Source organism: Armigeres subalbatus, chromosome 2 (genome assembly GCF_024139115.2).
Source record: "Armigeres subalbatus isolate Guangzhou_Male chromosome 2, GZ_Asu_2, whole genome shotgun sequence".
In the NCBI taxonomy this organism is placed as follows: Eukaryota; Metazoa; Arthropoda; class Insecta; order Diptera; family Culicidae; genus Armigeres; species Armigeres subalbatus.
Window position 1 is genome coordinate 159535913 of NC_085140.1, and position 13174 is coordinate 159549086.

At 38.8% G+C, this 13174-nt stretch overlaps 1 long non-coding RNA gene across 1 annotated transcript; it reads left to right on the forward strand.

Annotated features, from left to right (window-relative positions):
* The first annotated feature begins 11168 nt into the window (after positions 1-11168).
* LOC134215378 (uncharacterized) lies at positions 11169-12132 on the forward strand. The gene is made up of 3 exons (XR_009980134.1): positions 11169-11286; positions 11726-11796; positions 11872-12132. It is a non-coding gene; the product is annotated as an uncharacterized LOC134215378 (long non-coding RNA).
* Positions 12133-13174: the final 1042 nt, after the last annotated feature.

Here is a 13174-nt window from a genome sequence, read left to right on the forward strand (position 1 = left end):
GTCGGGAAAATAATAAAATATCTATTTCGTGTTCGGTGGCTCATGCGCATGTATTGCGCTTTGCTCCGGTCGAGACAAGTGCGTACTTCAATTGTTTGCAGTAGCTATCGGGCAAATAAATACAGAGTACTGCGCATCCGTTCGGTCGTCCAAAACGTTTCTCCTCCGTTTTCATATGCCACCGGGCGTGCATGGTTTAACATTTTTCTCGTGGCGAGACAGCGAATTAGTCTTATTTCCCATCCCAGAGATCGCATCACTTACCAAAGTGAATTCAGATAAATTATCCTTTGTAACTAAAACGATATCTTATCCCAAGACAGTCGTGGAGATGCAGAGGTAGTCGCAACGAGAGTCGGACTAACATTTCTTCCCTTCCTAAATGACCGTAAGGACGTGTCCGGCGCCGTTATTGACTTAAAATATTTGAGTTCCCGAAACATGTACATTGAGAATCGGTAGCTAACCCCAAGCCCCATTCATTGTGCTCTCTGTACAATTTCGCAAGTTCTAGTCAATCACGGAGTAGCAACTACGAATTGTGCGGTCATAATGCTCATGCTCATGTTCAGCTCATGCTCTTACTTACTTGACACTTGATGGGCTACAGCTCTTCGATGAATCTACGCCGAATGGAGTATCCTTCTCCACTGGACTCGATCCTGGGCCAATCGCTTCCAGTCGTCCTGAATATTGAGCGCCCTCAGGTTCTCTTCAACTGCAAAAAACTATCGTGTACGCGGCCTTCCACGAAGCCTGCGGTCTCTTCCTGGTTCTCTACTTCGCTTGACGTTCTTCCGGCATACGAACATCGTTACTAGCCCACCGTAGTCTGCCGTGTTGAATAAGCTTAATAATATTCAGTCCTTTATACACCTGGTACAACTCGTGATTCATGCGACGCCGCCAAATACCGTTCTCCTGTTTACCGCCGAGTATTGTCCGCAGCAACTTACGCTCAAACACTCCGAAAGCTCTCCGATCAGCCTCCTTTAACGTCCATTTTTCATGGCTGTATAAAGCCACCGGAAGAATCAGAGTAGTATACAGCGCGAGTTTTGTTTTGGTTTGCAGACTACGGGACTTAAGCTGGCTACGAAGTCCGTAAAAAACCCTATTTGCAGCTGCAATACGCCTTTTCACCGGGTAACATCATTATCGCACGTCAAAAATGTTCCAAGATACACAAATTCTTCTACCACTTTAAATTTTTCACCATCCAGCACCATTTCGCTACCACCACCACCGCCGGAAAACCATGTTCAAGCGTAATTTGTCATAATGCATTCCGTTTCACTGAATCGTACGCCGTCTTGAAAACAATAAACAGATGATGTGTCTGCAAGTTGTACTCCCGGAATTTATCAAGGATTTGTCTCAGTGTAAACATTTGTTCCGTTGTTGATCGATCCTCACGAAAACCTGCTTGGTATTCGCCAACGAAGGACTCTTCAAGCAGTGTCAATCTGTTGAACAGAATACGGGACATAATTTTGTACACCGAATTAAGGAGGGTTATTCCTCGGTAATTGGCGCACTCCGGTTTGTGCCCTTTCTTAAAGAGAGGGCAAATGAGACCGTGATTTCACTTATCCGTTCGTCGAGCTTCTGACGGTACTCAGCCAGTACTGCTTCCGCTGACAATCGCTGGATATTGTAACGCATCGTTCGCTGTGATCTTTCATTCGATACAGTTGACAACCGTGATTGAATTTTACTGACAATGAGGTAGTGATCAGAGTCAATGTTCGGACCTCTGAATCTCCGCACATCGATAACATCCGAGAAATGGCGCCCGTCCATCAGAACATGGTCTATCTGGTTGCAAGTTTCACCATTTGGGTGTCTCCAGGTGTGCTTTCCGATATTCTTTCTTGCAAAGTAGGTGCTACTGATGGCCATCCCTCTGGCAGCAGCGAAATTTTCTAGCCGTAGGTGTCATTGGTAGCGGAGTGAAGCCTCTCCCTACCAATTATGGGACGGAAAAAGTCCTCTCTACCGACCTGAGCGTTGGCGTCTCCGATAACAATTTTCACGTCATGCTTTGGGCACTCTCCATAGGCTTTATCAAGCCATTCATAAAACGTGTCCTTCACGTCGTCGGATTTATCGTTTGTCAGTGCGTGAACGTTGATTAGGCTGTAATTGAAGAATTTGCCCCGTATCCTCAACACACAGATTCGTTCGCTAATGGGTTTCCACCGCATCACTCGCTTCATCTGCTTGCCCATCACTACGAAACCAACTCCATGCTCTGCTTTTCCGCCGCCGCTGTGATAGATGTTATACTTGAATGCAGTGTTGGTCGTGGGATCCACGGCTCGGAATTCGCCTTCTCCGGATCTAGGCCATCGGACTTCTTGAATAGCAGCCACATTCACTACAACCTTCTGCTGTTCACGAGCCAGGTACCGAGTTTCCAATCATAGTCCTTATTTCGTTGCCGGGTCGGTTGCCAAAAATAACGTTCTCTTTTTCATCTTTCTCCATTTTTCGTGGTATTTGAGAGGCTTCAGTAAGCTACCTTACCGGGGTCGCGTTACCTATATCGCGCTGGTTGGGCTACCACCTTAGCAGGGCTTGTTAAAAGTGCAGATTTGTGAATATACTCTATGATAATTTGTTGCATGGAAATTCTCAGATTCGTCGAAAGAGAGGAGATACACATATTCGATGTACTGTGTTTGTCGCACAAATACTGCACGAGAGAGTTGTCGTGCTTCATTTTTGCGTATGAAGTATTGTTGCTCGGTGTTGCAACCTACTCACAACATCATTTAGCGACAAAACTTCTCTCTCGCTTTGCTTGTGTTGCTGGCATTATTTACTGGTTTGTTTTGTTCGGAAGTTCCATTTCTACGGGTCGGGACCGAGAAGGATTGCCTATAGAGAGCGTATAGACACAATCAACATACGTTCACAATTCGCACGCTGGAAGCGTGCAATAATAGAATGGTGGAGCATAGTGAATGCACCTAAATTTTGAACTAAAAACGAGAATTTCAATAATTCAATTATTTTCTATGAGAAAATTGTCTCCCACAAACTTTTTCCAACTCCAGCATTTTCAGTTATAAAACACGCCATCAAAACAGGAAGTACTGTGGCACACATTGTACAGTACTTTTAAGCGAACAAAGATCGTAGGAAAAGTACATGGTGGACAATATTAAGCGTGAAAATATTTCGAAAACTGCTAAAGTATTTTTGGTCTACTCAGCTCCATTATATACAAACGTGATTGGAAGACCAAAGACACGAAGCAACTCATCAATAGGATAAGAACATTTAAATAATTATTTAGAATTCATCAGCATTGTGGCGCTAGCGTCTATGAGACAACCAGTTGAATAAGGTATCTCGGAGTCTGTGAAATTTAGACAGTTGTGATATTCTACAAAGTTGTTCGAAAGATCAAACCCATTGTGAACAACATTTCAATAATTTGGAATTCATCCGCATGGTGGCGCTATCGTCTATGAGACAACCAGTTGAATAAGATATCTCGGAGTCTGTAAAATTTAGACAGTTGTGATATTCTACAAAGTTGTTCGAAAGATTAAACCCGGAGAATATCTCATTATTTCGTAGTTCATCCGCATGGTGACACTAGCGTCTATGAGACAACCAGTTGAATTAGATATCTCTGAATCTGTGATATTCAGAGAGTTGTGATCAGTGTTGCAAAGTGTCACCGTTCAAGTCACGCAAAGCGTGACAATAACAAATCCAGGTCATGTGTCAAGTACTCAATTGTGATGCTCAATGTGGATCTCACATGCTTGGTGTAACGATCACCATGAAAGTGACATTTTAGCAACTAGCGCTTGGTCACTCACCATGTCTTCACTCTTCTACCTGTGATCACCAGCATGAATGATAGGAAAACTTTCCTGATCAGTACATTCAAAGTTAATTGCCTATATGCCGGGTATTAAGCCACCCGGAGTGGAAATTAATTACTATGTCTGAAACTTGATTATGCATATGTACAACATATGATAGATTTAGTTCGGAAAAGGTATTGGATGGTAACCTTCGTAGCTTGGTAGGGAAAGCACCTGTCATGCGAACTGGGGTCGTGGGATCAAACCCCACCGAAGGGGCGGTTACCCTCCAATACCTTTTCCGAACTAAATCTATCACATGTTGTACATATGCATAATCAAGTTTCAGACAACTTTCCTGATGTTGTGGTTGTCATATCCGTGTCATCTTGACTATCGTGATGATCACTTGACCTATGCGGTGTTTGGTTCGAAATCAACGCTCGTCAGCAATGGAATAATCCACTTAGCGGAAATTAATGGATTTTTGCTGTAATAAAAATGCATGAAGCCAAAATAGAACTTTTGAGAACATTTAAGTGTTCTTATTGTTTATGTTGACCTTATGTGCAATATTCTAAGAGGTGCTGTAAAAAGAAAAGTACATACATAGTTTTTCCAAATTTGATCCAGACTATCTTTTAAAAAAGGCCAAATTTTTTTTATTGATTTTTTCAAATGGATACAATCAAAAAACGACGCATCCTACAAAAAAATGTTGTATGGGTGACTATCGCAAAATCAGTCAAAGTTTCTAATAAAGATATCGGAAACAATTCAAATTGAGCCCTACACTGAAAAAAAATCAGTTTTAAAAATTAAAACTCGATTTGCGAAAAAATGCTTTTTTGATTTGTATGAAATTGTGTCTCAAGATAGGAAATTATGTTCCCTACCAACCGTCCATACATCGCAAGCTTGACACTTTTAAGGGAAAAAAGTTTTTCTAACAAAAATTTTTTCTTGTCGAAAATGTTTTTTTTTTCAGTGTCAAGGAGTGTCAGTGGAATTAACATATACATACATATACTAAAATATTCCTGTACAGTCAAGCAGAGTACAATATTTAGGTCGTAACTAATCGCAACGGATAAAAATACACTGAAAATAATTTCGACAAGAAAAAGTTTTTGTTAGAAAAACTTTTTTTCCTTCAAAGTGCCCAGCTTGCGATGTACGGACGGTTGGTAGGGAACATAATCACCTATCGTGAGGCACAATTTCATTCAAATTAAAAAGGGCGTTTTTTTGCAAATCGAGTTTTAATTTTTAAAACTGTTTTTTTTCCAGTGTGGGGTTCAATTTGAAATGTTTCCGATATCTTTATTAGAAACTTTGACTGATTCTGCGATAGTCACCCATATAAAATTTTTTATAGGATGCGTCGTTTTTTGATTGTATCCATTTGAAAAAATCAATAAAAAAAAATTTGGCCTTTTTTAAAAGATAGTCTGGATCAAATTTGTAAAAACTTAGTTTAATTAACTAGGCCAAATTCACCATTCACCAGCCATTCAGAAATACGGCCCATACAAATTTCAAAACCATTGCATACAAAATACGTTACGAGAAGGTGGGTGGGGGCTGAAAATGGTCCATTTTGGCGTTATGTAATTTGTGAATGAACCCTTAATTTAACTATTGATTTATCCGATTTATCAATTAAAAATGACGTCAGTCCAATCAAACGACGACAAAATCAATCAATAAAGGTGCTCACCGGCACTTTTGACAGCTGACCGACCTGATGCTCTTTATGGCTCTCAGCTTGTGGTTGTGAATCTGGGTGTCACGCTTACCTAAGGTACTCACGTGTCAGCTTCTACATGTCACGATGCGCTTGCAGTGATTGTCAGTAAAAACACGGTTTAACAGCGTGGTGGTTTTTGTTTTCATATGTGATCATCTGGTGATGGTCACGACATTTTGCAAGACTGGTTGTGATATTCCACAAAACTGTAGATCAATTCTTAACTGAACTAATCTTCAACATAGAGTAGAGTGGGGCAAGAGTACGCACTTAGTTTTCAATCGATTCTGTAGCCCTTATGAAGCAAGCTTTTGCATATCATATCAATGTCGACGATTCGCATACTCTTCCCATATGTTACCCAGTGGCAAACATATTGAAATTATTGTAATTCGCTTTAGTAGATCCCTTATTGCAAGACATGTTCAAAACGCACTCTTACCCCACCGGTGGGGTAAAAGTGCGCATCGGGTGGGGTAAGAGTACATATTTTTCCAATCATGTATTTTAAGTATATATTAACAAGAATAAGAGTAAATAACATTTAATTGATGTTTATTGAAAGTATATTATAGAATGTTTAAAGATTACGTTACTCTGAAAGGGGGAGGGGTCCTAGAAATATGAACTTTCATACGAAAAAACTTTGTTTTTTATTATATCAAAAAAAACTACAGAGGTAAAATATACGAGGTTTCCCGTAGCTTGAAGAAAGGAATTTTCTTTAAAGAAAGATCACTAATTACGTAACGGAAAATTTTACCATTTCATCACCCCTCCCCGCTATCTTACACTTTTTGTATGAATCCTTTAAAAATTCTATGAATCGTTATACATCTCGCAATCCTCCCAGCTCAGCGTTGCGTAATTTATGGATGTTTCTTTTGATTAAATGATTATCATTTAGATGAAATTGTGTTTTCGGACTATATTGAGGTGTAAAACAATACCAAATACAGTTTCATTATTTCGTTTCAGTGCTTTGTTCGCTAAGTCTTTTCTAACTCCAAATTACTTATCTTTAAAGGGAGAATTTGTGATAATTTTCAATTTCTGTCCCTTTTTTTCTTTGTTGTGAACCTTTACGCTGTGGAACTAGTCTTATTTCGGCCGGAGATACGGGTTTGACAACAGAACTTAAGAATTCACATGCATACTCTTGCCCCACCCGTTACTGCGTACTTTTACCCCACAGCTCCAAAATTTATTCAGTTAATGGTTTTGACTTCTTGGAAAACCAACCGAAATAATGTTCTGCACCACAAAGTACCCTATACAATAGGTTATCAAAATGGTACAATGTTTACCTGATAGAACGTATAGATGGTATTGGAATACTAGTTGCGAAAACACAATTATTTTTAGCAAAATGACCAGAAAATTAACTATCTTTATATCTCCCTTGTTGTTTATTCAAATCGTTTACAATTACACATGGCAATGGTTGATCAGAATACCTATCAAACTGATGCAGTACTGCTAGTTTATCTTTTTTTATTACTTCAAAAAATCGAAAACGTACTCTTACCCCACGCGCACTCTTGCCCCACTCTACTCTAATTGTTTTTGGCTTCCAAACAAATTTGTAGTATACAGCTACTTGCCAAATTGTATAGATTCCGAGATATCCTACCTTGCAGAAGATCTCATGTACACTAGCGCCGTTCGGTGGATCAATTCTGAACTAAACTAGTCTTTAACATGAAGGTTTTGACCTTCCGAACAACTTTGTAGAAGACGGCTTCTTTCTAGATTGAATAGCTTCCAAAATATCCAACCTTGCCGAAAGTTTTTTGTACACTAGCGCCATTGAGTGGATGAATTCTGAACTAAACTAATCTTCAACAGAATGGTTTTGCCTTTCCGTAAAACTTTTTAGAAGACAACTACTTTCTAAGTTGAACAGGTTCCGAGGTATCCTACCTTGCCGATGATCTCATGTACACTAGCGCCGTTCGGCGGATCAATTCTGAACTAAACTATTCTTCAACATAATGGTTTTGATCTTTTGAACAACTTTGTAGAAGACGGCTTCTTTCTAAATTGAATAGATTCCGAGATATCCTACCTTGCCGAAAGTCTCTTGTACACTAGCGCCGTTGGTTGGATGAATTCTGAACTAAACTAATCTTCAACATGATGGTTTTTACCATCCAAACAGATTTGTAGAATACAGCTACTTGCTAAATTGTATGGATTTTAAGATATTCTACTTTGCTGAAAGTCTTATGTATACTAGCGCCTTTGGGTGTGCGAATTTCGAACTAAACTAATCTCCAACACAATGGTTTTGACTTTCCGAACAACTTTGTAGAAGACGGCTACTTTCCAAGTTGAATAAATTTCGAGATATCCTACCTTGCCTGAACTAAGCTTATCTTTAACATAATTGTTTTTAAACTTGTGAACAACTTTGTAGAAGACGGTTTCTTTCTGAATTGAATAGATTCCGAGATATCCTACATCATCTTCCAAAAATATTTGTAGAGTACGTCTACTTGCTAAATTGTATGGATTCCGAGATATCCTATCTTGCAGAAAGTCTCATGAACAATGAATTCCGAACTAAATTAATCTTCAACAAAATGGTTTTGACCTTCCGGAGAACTTTGTGAAAGACGAATACTTTCTAAATCTAACCGCTTCCAAGATATATTAGATATACTATACCCCATTAGTCTCTAACCCGTAGGAATAAACGCATTTTTTTAATGCGCGTGTGGATCAAACTGCTTCGTAAAAACACGTATTCAGAGAGAAGCGCTACATTTGTCTCGTATATTGCAGCCTGAGAACAGCTGCAAAATTCCGAATTGTGTTGGTTTGTTATGTATCATCTTCTCCCGTAATACAACGCATGAGTGACATCAACACAAGAGTTCGTTACAATCGCTTCCCTCGGTAGGCGATCAAACAACGAACATGTATGATTCAGTAGCTTATGTGTGACAAGAGCATCGAAGCTTCGTGTTGCTTGCCGAATTTGTTTCCTCACTACCACTGGCTGCTTGTGAAGCAAGCAAGAGAATGAGGCATGCGTGGTTTGCTCATCTTCATTGGATTGCAAGCCCTGCACCTTAGGTATAGCTGACGCGATACAGCATTTCGTTGATCAGCCGCTGGGTACCAGGCAGACGCTGTTTGAGCCGCACCTCCTGGTGAACAGACGCTCGATGCGTACCTTCTCACTCTAGCTGATGTCAGAAGGACAACAGTGCCCAGGCTGCACTAACAGCTAAAGTATCAACCCTTAGTACCTTAGCTTTAAGTACACAACCCTTAGCTGGCGGTCTTTTGTCATCGGATGACCTGTGGAAGCGTGAGATAGGAACTTGTGGGTACCAGAACTCTGTTTGGCGCTCCTTCCTTGATGTCAACCCACCATTTCGCAGCCCCTCATGTTCATGCATCAAACATATTGTATCAAGAAGTATTAAATGTTTCGCTACAGCTGTAAGTAAAGCAACGGATTTAAAAAAATGCAATTTGGTGATATACTCAGATTTTGTTACCGAAAATGATATCTATGCATATAGTGATGATGGAAATATTGACATCTTCTTATTCTTATTGGCATTACATCCATACACTGGGACAGAGCCGCCTCACAGCTTAGTGTTCATTAAGCACTTTCACAGTAATTAACTGCGAGGTTTCTAAGTCAAAGTTACCATTTTTGCATTCGTATATCATGAGGCTAACACGATGATACTTTTATGCACAGGGAAGTCGAAACAATTTCCAATCCGAAAATTGCGTAGACCGGCACCGGGAATCGAACCCAGCCACCCTCAGCATGGTTTTGCTTTGTAGCCGTGCACGTCTTACCGCGCAGGAACAATTTTTTAGCATTCCTATTATGCATACGGTGATAATTGGGTTTTTATTAGGGATATTGACCTGCCGCAATGCCACCCCCGAATCATATTCGCGGTCAAGCCTATGAAATTTTTGATAAATTTTCTCAGCCTCTCCGGGTAAAAAGCTTATCGTGCTAGCGGTATAGTTTTATTTACGTCGTACTCGCAATTGGTAATATGCATTTGATAATTGTGAAAGTACTCAACGATAAGCTGTGGCTGTCTGTGATCATAAAAAGAAAGATACCCTTAATGCGAGCTGCATCCAGCGTTCCCGAACCAGAGCATATTGCAATTGCTGCAGGAGGTGTTTGTGGTGAAATCTCGCAGAGAGGAAATAATCCGCTGAACGATATGTTGAAATACTTTATACGGTGAAAAGTTTCCAGGAAGAAGGTTTGTTCGTTTGTAGTGCCTACGTGCCTACCGCCAAAGGCTTACTGCTGAAATTCGTCCAAGTGTTATGTAGGTATGATTGCAGCGGAAATGTTCTTCAATCGGGTACCAGAGATACACAAACAAACATTTGCCAAACTCTTTCCATATGGTGAAGTGGTTTTTGTGTACAAGCGAAACTTAAATTCCACATGCAATCCTTCCGCCACCCAGTCTGTTCCCCGTCCAGAACTCAAACCAGGCGAATGCCGTATATTATGTGCCTATATCTGAACAGTTGGGCTGTGCTTCGTTTCATGTTGCAGTTTCATAATATTAATTGAATTAGTTTCTGGGAAAACAGTTGCCGGCACGCCATGGTGCATGTTTCGTTACAATCCTAGGTGTAGGCAGAAGCGGATTTGTAGCAGGAATTTTGAATAAATATCATGATCCAGTGGGCTTTTAGTTTCTGTTATAGTTTACATGCGGTGCGGAGGTAAAAGGGAAAGGTGTTATGCTAATTTGAATTTTATAATGTCAGAGATACTTGTCAATATTAATGCTTTTGTAACGTGGGAATGTTTGGTTTGGGCGTGGAATTTTATAAATATTTATTATACATAACGACCGCTGACATGCGACAAATCTTGCGGTTCTGCTGCCATATTTGATTGGGGCTTATATTATTCTACTCTATTGCACGTTATATATATTAATAACTAAGCGTTTTTTGAATTAATCAACGAAAAAACGATTATAGTCACGATTTTTTACCGGAAGCATCGACGCTGCACTCTGTACACCACCGGTTCGGAGGACAACCCGGATAAAAAATTACAGTAACTTGAACGACATAACCCATTGAAATACAATAGATTGTGTGGTAAACAATATAAACTATTTTACGCTTATTGTAAAATGTTGACGGTTGTAAAAGATCTTTATTGTACTTACATTAACATAACAATATATTTAAATGTTACCAATACATTCTATTATATTTTTATTGTTCGCTTATGTTTGGTATTGCACATCCAAAAACTAAACAAATTATGAAAGTTTTCGGTTTGGATGATCTGGAAATTCGTCTAATGTAATTGAATTAATATAATTTTGGAATATTTCATGGATTTATTATATTGTTGAAATTACAATTGAAAACAATAAAATTATAATAGCTTTGATTATAAAATGAATAAAAATATTATACAGATTCTCAAGTAATATATTTTCATATTGCAAGTCAAGAAATGTTATGCAATAAAAATTGGAGTTCAAAAAAATTAAAGGGAACAAAAACTTTTGCTTATCATTTTACTCGGAGAATGGCTGGATTCATTTGAGCGTGTACAGTTTTGTTTATAATTAGTGAAGAGATGAAAATAATAAAACTGTATGGTGCAGAAAGCGTCTTTTTCATTACAGTTTTTGGTGCTGGGCAACGGTAGATCACTATGGCTTCTGTACCGTGGTAAGTATATAAAGTGTTAGAACGCGTTAGAGCATCATTACTGGGCCTGAGCACGAGTATTTTGATCACACTCGTCGTGCTGTCATTTTAGATTAGTCAAACTTTTTCGCATCGGTTACTATTTTCGGTTATCATTTTGGAGGCTGCATTCCATACCGGTAACGTTTGACATTTGATAGTTCATTAAATAGCAGCGGTGTTATCGCGCTGCCAAATTTGGTCACCTAGCGCGTTTAGTAGCGACCGGTAAAGTGTCAAGTAATTATATTGGGCTGGCAAACGGCTTATACTCACCACCGGTAGTCGTAATCTTATACTACAAAAGTTCAATGTATATAATGGACGCAGTGGTTCATCCCGAACAAAAAAAAAATAAAAAAAATAATCGTAATAATACCTGATGACATACCTGGTAACATGTATCCTTGTTCCTTTATAGAAATGAAGCTTATGATGAAATACTGATGCTTGGCCAATCTCACCAACGGGATATAATAAGAACTGATGCAGGTATTTTTTTCTTTTCTTCTCGACGTACTTTTTCTAATAAAACTAACATTCTTTTTTAATTTACATTTTTCACAGGTTTATAACATGTATTGTCTATCCGGAACAAAGTTAGTACGCTTTTTATATCGAAGTTCGATTTTTCTCCAGATACAGGCAACTTACCCAACTTCGAAAGTAGTGCGCTGGATTCGCCTGAAGATGCGCTAAACAACACATCAATTAGTTTGACAGATAAAACTTTGGAAGAAAGTTCGGTTCGGAAGTCCCGACAGCAAAGAGAGGTAAAATGAGTTAAAATGAAGTTTAAACTGCTTTAAACTTAAATTGAAAATAAAATAATTTGTAAAGCAAATAATTGTAATGTATTTTTATTGTAATGTTGGAGTATAATGTATTCTAAATCCTGTTGTATTTCTATTGTAAAACAATCGAAACAGTCCTTGAAAACATTTAAATCACAATGTTTTCTATTATTTTGTCATGAAATAATCCCATTGAAGAACCGTAAAATCAATTGTTTTGCTTTGTATGGAAAATTTTCGATTTTTTATTGTAAAGATACATAACAACCCCCCTTTTTTATTGTAAAAGTCCCATTTACAATTCATTTTATCGTGGAAAACCATTATTTCTCATGTGATTTTATTGTCAAAATTCCATTATATTCAATGGTAAAAATTATGTCTTAAATAGTGTTGTAACAATAAAATTTATGATATTTTAATGATATTTTTTATCCGGGAAGTCAAGACGTGCAAGGTTTTTAGAAAGTAGTGTTTAAGAGAACAACACATCTTAAAACCTCTAGTGCTGCAAGGACGGGAGTAAATTGCTTAAAACGCTTATTTTACTTTATTCAATGTAATGAGTTTGTTACGTTCCGACCATTGTGATGTGGTAGAATTCTTTATTCCGTGGTGAACTTCAGTACAATATTTTTTCTCCGTGTTCCCTTTAAGGTCACTCCTCATGGAATCCAAGTTTCAAAGTGCTCGCGTTTTCGGGGGCACACCACTCGATACGGAGCAGGCGAACAACTGTCATTTTTGTTGTTTTAGCTTTGCTGCGTCGCAGCATGCGTGAAAAAATAGAAATGACAGTTGTGCGTTGCTTCCGTATCGAGTGTTTTGCACTCGAAAACGCGAGCACGAAACTTGGATTCCGTGAGGAGTGACCTTAAGATACCACTCCAAGCCATAAAAGCGGCGAGTTGCATTGTATCGGCTGTCTTTCGGCTGCAGGGAAGTTTGGAGATCGGTCCCGGTTGTCCAGTACTTGTTGATTGAATCTTCAATGGCACACGGGCTGCTGAACTGGTTGTTCAGCAAGTCGGAGATCACTCAGCAGTAACTTTTCTCCTAGAATTATTCGTCCGTAC